General features: G+C 38.3%; 1 pseudogene; it reads left to right on the top strand.

Moving 5' to 3' along the window:
• Window positions 1-3,791: 3,791 nt before the first annotated feature.
• Window positions 3,792-6,710, top strand: LOC111566782 (kxDL motif-containing protein 1-like; annotated as a pseudogene).
• Window positions 6,711-8,231: the final 1,521 nt, after the last annotated feature.

Here is an 8,231-nt window from a genome sequence, read left to right as displayed (position 1 = left end):
CAAAATCTGTAATTTCAGGAAAAATGTCCTTTTTGTTTAACAGAAATTTTGTGTATTTTAAAATAGATGAAATCATCAATAAAATTACAAATACAAACCACTAATTTTCATGTTTAATGTAACATAATATTACAAATATATGAATAGCCATTACATTTTTTAAAAAGAAATTTGAATTTATCTGATAAAAAAAATGCTAAAAACATATTTGTGAATGTGCTTTCATTTCACAATTATTTCATTTTTATTAAATAGTTTAAACAATGAAATTCAAGCTTGATTTCCTGCTGCTTAATGATGGAAACTGAAGGACAAAATCCATCCATCCATCATCTGTACACCGCTTAATCCTCATTAGGGTTGCAGAGGGGCTGGAGTCTATCCCTGCTGACTTGGGGCAAAGGCAGGGGACACCCTGGACAGGTCATCAGTCTATCAAAGGGCTACATAGAGACAAACAATCACACTCGCATTCACACCTAAGGACAATTTAGAGTTACTAATCAACCTCAGCATATTTGTGGACTGTGGGAGGAAGTCTGAGTACCTGGAGAAAACCCACACATGCACAAGGAGAATATGTAAACTCCATGCAGAAAGACCCCAGGAAGGCTGGGGTCTTCAAGCTGCAAGATGAAAGTGCTAACCACCAAGTCATTGTGCAACCCAAGGGCAAAATTATTTCAAATAAAAATCATTATTTCCAACCTTGTCAATGTTCTGACTATATTGTCTTTTCATTTTGCAACTCATTGGATGAATGAAAGTGTGAATTTTCAAGGAAAACATGAAATTGTCTGGGTGACCCCAAACTTTTGAATGGTGTAGTGTATGATGTTAATTATGTTTTACATGGTAAGATTGTACATATAGTTTTGCATATATGGGCTGTTCTGTTCCTTGGCTGTGTATGTTTAGCTCTATGACAGTGCTGTCTGTTGTTGCACTGAGCTCATTTTGTGGTTGCCCAAGACAGTAACATTTATCTTGATCTGGTCAGAGAGGAAACAATCCAAATGTCCCATCACTGACCTGCAGTTAACCTTGACATAAACTCCATTCTCCACAATCTGTAATTTCTCCTTTTTTGGACTAGACTTTTGTCAGTGAAATGTCTACACTGCATGTTAGTGTCTTTTAGATGATGCACATACAAATGTCTTTGCACCATTTGGCACAATGACAGCAAAGCTTTCTGATTCAGATTCACTGCTGATCACAAAAAAAAAAAATCCAACACATTGTCCAACAATGATTTCTTTATTAAACACCAAAGAACGTAAATAACAAATCATTCAGGTGAAAAACACAATGGAAACGGACACCCACAGTGAACATTCATTGAAGTCACAACAAACAGTGATTCACTTAATACTAATAAAGTAAATATAACAGTTCACAAAAGCCTTTCATATAATGTGCTTGATAAAAATCTGTTATGATTTTGGCTATATGTTTGGTTGACTTGTACATATAAAACCACCCTCAGCGAAGACAGCAAAAAGATCAAACATTTATAAAAATATCTTTATGATGGGTGAACTTCTCCCAGTAAAATCCCAAAATGGAAGGCATCAATTTGGCTACTTCATAAAAAAGAAGACTCCAGTTCCGATTCCCATCAGGCACAAAACGAGGCTCACGATGAAGAACACAGCTGCAGGACTCACACTGGTCCTCTTCTTCTCCTTCAGCTCTGTGGGTTCAACAAAAAACAGTGAAACTTATGTGTGTGTTTTAAAGGCCTCTCGGCTCCAAAATGCAATGTGAAATATATGCGAAGTGCTCAAATTTTAGCTACATTATTGTGGTACAAGCTTTTGTCAAAAGCACTTTAGAAAAACTGCTTTCATCAGTTGCATGAAAAAGAGCTAGAGATTTTTAAAGAAGCTGTTTGTTCTGAAGTAGATTTTTCCCAGTCAAGCAAGTGTGCACATTACAAGAGTTCCTTGCTTGTGTTGCATTTACTCTCAGATGCACATTGCTTTGGATAAAAGCATCTGCTAAATGAAATTGTAGAATTGTAGCGTAGAGGCTTCTGAAATCTACACTACCAGTCAAAAGTTTGGGCACTTCTTCTCATTCCATGCTTTTTCTTTATTTTCATGACTATTTACACTGTAGATTCTCACTGAAGGCATCAAAACTATGAATGAACACAGATGTAATTATGTAGTAAACAAAAGTGTGAAATAAGTCAGAACATGTTTTATATTTTAGATTCTTCAAAATAGCCACCTTTTGCTTTGATTGCTGCTTTGCACACTCTTGGCATTCTCTCCATGAGCTTCATGAATTAGTCCCCTGAACAATTCACAGGTTTGCCTTGTCAAGGTTCATTTGTGGAATTTCTTGCCTTCTTAATGGGGTTGGGACCATCAGTTGTGTTGTACAGAAGTCAGGTTCATACACAGTTGACAGCCCTATTTGACAACTGTTAGAATCCATATTATGGCAAGAACCAATCAGCTACGTAAAGAGAAACGACAGTCCATCGTTACTTTAAGAACTGTCAGTCCAGAAAATTCCAAAAACTTTGAATGTATCCCCAAGTGCAGTCGCAAAAACCATCAAGCGCTTCAACAAAAGCCTCAGAAATCACAAGTTAACAGCAGCTCAGATTAGAGCCCAGATCAATGCCACACAGAGTTCTAGTAGCAGACACATCTCTACATCAACTGTTCAGAGGAGACTGAACCAATCAGGCCTTTATGGTCAAATAGCTGCTAAGAAACCAGTAAGGAAAAGCAACAAGCAGAAGAGATTTGTTTGGGCCAAGAAACACAGGGAATGGACAATAGACAAGTGGAAATCTGTGCTTTGGTCTGATGAGTCCAAATTTGGGATCTTTGGTTCCATCCACCATCGTTGGTCCTATCAGGATTGAACTCACATGTTCAAGGTTATTTTGACTTGCTGCTTCAGAAGACTAGAGAGCACCATCCATCCATCCATCCATCCATCCATTATCTATACACCACTTAATTCTCATTAGGGTGCCTGGAGTCTATCCCAGTTGGCTTAGGGTGAAGTCAGGGAACACCCTGGACAGGTCACCAGTCTATCACAGGGCTACACACAGAGACAAACAATCACACTCACATTCACACATATGGACAATTTAGAGTTACCAATTAGCCTAAGCATGTTTTTGGATTTTGGGAGGAAGCCGGAGTACCCAGAGAAAACCCACACAGGCACAGGGAGAACATGCAATCAGGGATTTTCTAGCTGCAAGGCGAATGTGCTAATCATCAAGCCACTGTGCAGCCCCATTTTGTAGACAGTCAAGAGAAAATGATTTACAAAGAAGAATGGACATTTTTGGTCAACTGATACCTGAACAACTGATTCTTGTATAAAAAAAAAACAAAAAACTATTTTTTTTGTTTTAGAGAGAGTCTTCTTCCTGAGGAGGATGTGGACAGTATCAGCACAGCTGCTTTTAAAGCTACAGACGCTGAAACAGCCTGTTTAGAACAAGACTAAAACCAGGAGTTGGTCAGCCATGGTGAAATGAGCCATCTTTGCAGAATTTTGAGCTGTAACATTAAAAGCCGCTTGAGGAAGAGGTGAGACTTTCATTACTTCACTGAAAATGTGGGACCTTCATGGCATCCATCCATCCATTCTCCATCTGCTCTATGTGTATTGAGACCTGGACAGGCTGCCTGTCTGTAACAACCACAAAGTGGCTTTCACTGTTTCTGTCAGCAACAAATAAATAAGTATTGTACATGTATGTTTTGCATTGTTTTTTCTGGTAACAACACACCCTGGCTAGTCAGAAGATGCACTTGGTGCAGCGATACAGGTTGTACAGGTATGCAGACGGTGCAGGAACTGTAGTGAACTCTATTAAACACAAAGACCAGGACGCAGAAGAAATGAAATGCGTCACAAACCTGAAGCTAAGCATTTTGTCAGATGACTGATTTTACAGTGTTATTCCCAATTGAAAACCAAATTAACTATTTTTATCAGTTGCATTGAGGCTTAATTCAGACTACATTCACCCCAGCAAGAAGTAAAACTACACAACTCTCCCTATTTTCAACACTCTGCAGTTTAACTTTCAGTTTTCGGCTTTCCCACTGACACGTTTGAAATTAAAACCTACAGCAATAACTTAAAGTTAAGCATCATGCATCTAAATTAAGCTGTTTTGACACTAATGGGATACTTTTACTTCCCACAAACAACAACTGAGCAAGGAGACTCTGATTAAAGCTGCAATGAATGCCTTACTTGTTGCAGATACAGCTCCAGTAGATATCAGTAGTATGATCGCAGACAGAGCCATCTCTGATCAGTCAACAGGTTTGATTTTGATCAGCAGCTCCAACCATAGCCGTGGATTTTAAGCAGCCAGTCAGATTGGATTTCAGCACCGTTTCCAGGTAGATGAACAGGTTTTGGACAGTTTAGGCCAGAGGAAGTGAGGGCATTGAACTGCAAATAAAAGTAAAACATTAAGTATTTAAAATTACAAATTACCCATTACAAAAACACCCTTCAAAGAAGTGTGTTAATTCTAAATCACATGCTCCACATGATGTCATTTCCTCCTGAAGAAAAGACTGGCAAGACTCCAAGGCTTTCTTAGTTATTTAATATAAAGTAGTGTGTGAGTCAAGTGTGGATTTATTGTATGTCAACAGGTTTACTACAATATCTTAATAAGTAACTTTCAGTGTTATTCAATTGTATATATAATATTTAGAAGAATCTTTCTCTAAAAATGCCATGTGGTGTTTGGTTATAGGCGGCCATGTTGATTTTAGGCCTGAAAACAGCAAAAATATCAACTATGATACCTGTCAGCTATGTTACAAAGAGACCCGCAACTATATATTGACCCATAAAAGAGATGGATGGTACTACTAGCTAACTTTATCTTATTCTTTATAGGAGCTTCCTTAAGAGTCTTTACTGGAAAGCTTAAAAGATATTAAAACCTGGACTCTTTTAAACCTTCTCAATCTTAATGAAAGTAAAGTCAACCAGACCTTTTGGATGACTCTGATGGCACTTTTGGCCCTTTGACCTCATGCAATCCATTTTTAGTAAAAACAAACTTTGGAGTGATCTAGGACAGGTCAGCTCAGTGGTCAAAACTAGCTCTTAGGTGAAGGCCTTTCTCTGTCCTTAAAACCTTGAGAAAGTCACCCATGCTTTTTATTACCACTTGATTAGACTATTGCAGTTCTTTGTATTTGGTGTAGAGCAGTCATCTCTTCAGCATCTGCAGCTGGTAGAAAAATTCAGCTGCTTGTCTTCTAACATGGTTTCCACTGGTTTCCTGACTGTTATAGGAATTTTTTTGAGGTTTTATTATTTGTTTTAAAGTTTTTAATGGGTTGGTTGGTGGCACCTTACTTAGTAGAATTCTTGAATTGTCATACCCCATTTAGTGCACCGGGGTGATGTTCCAAAATCTAGGCACAAAAATAGAGGTGACTGAGGCTGCTATTAATCTCTGGAAATGTTTATCTTTCCATGTGAAAAGTGCCCAGATTTTAGAAACTTTTAAGTCACTGCTGAACACCCAACTCTTCTCTTTGGCAATCAATTCAAGTAGAGCTTGAGATCCTGACTTCATTCCTTAGGAGTTTTATCTTTTGGGATTATTATTTTATTGTCTTTTTATTCACATTTGTCTTATAGTAATTATGTTTGCTACTTTAATTGTGCAGCTTGTTGGCTCAACTGCAGTTGTTATTAAATATGTTTTATAAATCAATTTAATCCTGAAGTTTGCTGTTTCTTTGCTTCATTTTTTTCTGAAAACAGGCTCGATCGCTTTGAGAAAACCAGTGAAATGCTGATCAACTTTAACAGACAGTCTAATGTGCGACTGCAGCAGATGAACGAGCGCTTTCTACTCCACACTCGCACACTTGTGGAGATGAAGAAAGATCTGGACAGCGTGTTCAGAAGGATCTGGTGAGTCACTACTCTCCCAGTGCAAACACACAAAAACATAAATACTGGTCACTTATTACTGGTCTCCTCTGTTTCTCCAGGACACAAAAAGGGAAGATTGCTAAACAGTACTCAGAAGCTTTCAGCAGTGAGTTTGCTTTATTCCACTTCATGATTTCATAACCACCATAAACTTCCCCATATCAGCGTACCTAGACAGCAACTCTAATCATACTTTCTGCCACGGGAGTTCACTGTGATCGTCGCCATTGTTGTTTACGTTTTTCCTACTGCAGACGCTGAGATTGGAGAGACCAGGTCGACCATCTCCTCCAACCCAAACTTCTCTTCAACCCAAACTTCACCTCACCTCACTCCTTCTTCTCTGCTCTCTGCTGTCTGTTGTCTCAGTTGTCTGTTAACATGCTGCTGTTACAAATTAGTTTCCTATTAAGGATAATAAAGTATATATATATTGTTTTTTTCCTGACAGATATCCTTGGAGGAGGATGATGATGAGTTTGACCCTGTTCCCACAAGTGTTGCCACAACTAACAGCCACCTCTGAGCAGAGCACAGAGTCCTGTGACACAAGTCCAGATGTGATCTCACCCACGGTAAGCAGATGCTCTGAAGATCTCTCACAAGAGCCGCCCGACACACCAGCCTTCGACGTCCTAGAGACAGCGGTCCTACTGGATGAGGGTCCCGACTCTGTGCCTGCAGTACAGAGAGGACAATTTGTGAATGGATTTCTGTCACTTGGAGCTGAGCTTCAGGCCTAAAGTGAGGTCATGTTGTATATTTGAGTGTTTGTTGGCCTCTGTAATGTTTTCAGACTGTTGTTGGCCATTAATCTGTTTGTTGGAGATCAGAACGTTGATGTTAGAGGCGGCTCTGAACTGTGTATGAGGACACTGGATTTTTGTTGTCATGCTTCCATGTCCTATGCCTGCACAGCACTAAATCAATACAGAAAATACTTGAAGTTGTATAGTAGTTCACTATAGATATATGTACCTGTTGTGCTGACAGAACCTGAGCAAAAGCCCTCGCTAATTATGTCATTTTAAGCATATTTATTTTATGTTTTGTTTTACTAGATGCTCACCTGAAGACTGAGGAAAGGAGTTCCTCACAGTCTACACGAATAAAAGACACCAACGTCGATGCTGTCAATCTGAACAATAGTAGTTCAGATTAACAAACATTTTCTACTGTTAAAATACTTTACAGTGTTGTTGTTCTCTTGGCTCCTGTTAGTCACCAAATGTTGATGCAGTTCTGTATGACTTAGGAGTCACAGTTGCAAATCTTACATCAAAACTGTTAATATTTGTGTGATTATAAGGAGAGAGATGTATGTGCACTGAATCCTATTGAAAAACAGTGTAATAATATACATTTGCTTATTATGTGGAATTTTCCCTAAAGTTCCAGCTAATGTGAAAAATGTGATTGTGTTTTGAAAAGTGTTTCTGGCTCAATTCTATGACAAAGTAGTTTTGACAAATTATGTCCTTTCATTAAAACAACAGCAGATAGAACAATTTTTTGGGGATCATAAACTCAATAATAAATAAAAGGTAGATGCAAAGAGAAAGATATATAAACAGTATTTGAGGAAATTACCCAGAAAAATGTAGGCCTCTCAAAAGGAAGGCAAAGTACATTTAATTTCAAAGAACTGTGGGGGTGGGATTTACAGAATAAGGTCTCCTGCAACAAAATATAAACAGAGTCAAAAATTCTAAAACTCGTTTTAAAAACAACATGATGCCAGTCTGGAAAATATCAAAGATTAGCAAGGAAAACTCACACTCTGCCCAAAAGATTTTTCAAAAAATGAGAATCAATAGGAACCAGTAGAGGAAACAATTTGAATTCCTGCAGAGATTAGAACAACTCCCATCTTAATTGATGTAATTAATCTTTGAATTCTTTAACAGCCCGACTATAAAGGTGCCATGTTTTCTATCTACTAAACTTTTTATGATCTTTCTTATTATCTTTCAATCAAAGGGCGATTTTAAAAGAAAAGGTTCATATTGTTTGTTGGAGATAACTTTAGGGCTCCATACATTTCTGACAGCGGTGATGGAAAAGCACATGGGGGAAAAAATCCGCTATAGAACAGATCAGTATAGAGCATCCATTCAGCTCCATAGCAACATCTCTACGTGCGTTATTTGGAAGTCATGGAATCAGAAGCCGATCGCCTATAAAAGGCCCGCAGACCTCAGTTCTGTCATTTTGCACTTGGACTTTGAGGACTTTTGCAACACGACCTGTTCGCTGGAAAGCTG

This window comes from Amphiprion ocellaris, chromosome 5, assembly GCF_022539595.1.
Source record: "Amphiprion ocellaris isolate individual 3 ecotype Okinawa chromosome 5, ASM2253959v1, whole genome shotgun sequence".
NCBI lineage: Eukaryota > Metazoa > Chordata > Actinopteri > Pomacentridae > Amphiprion > Amphiprion ocellaris.
The sequence above is the reverse complement of the archived record's forward strand: the minus strand, read 5'-3'. Positions and strand labels throughout refer to the sequence as shown.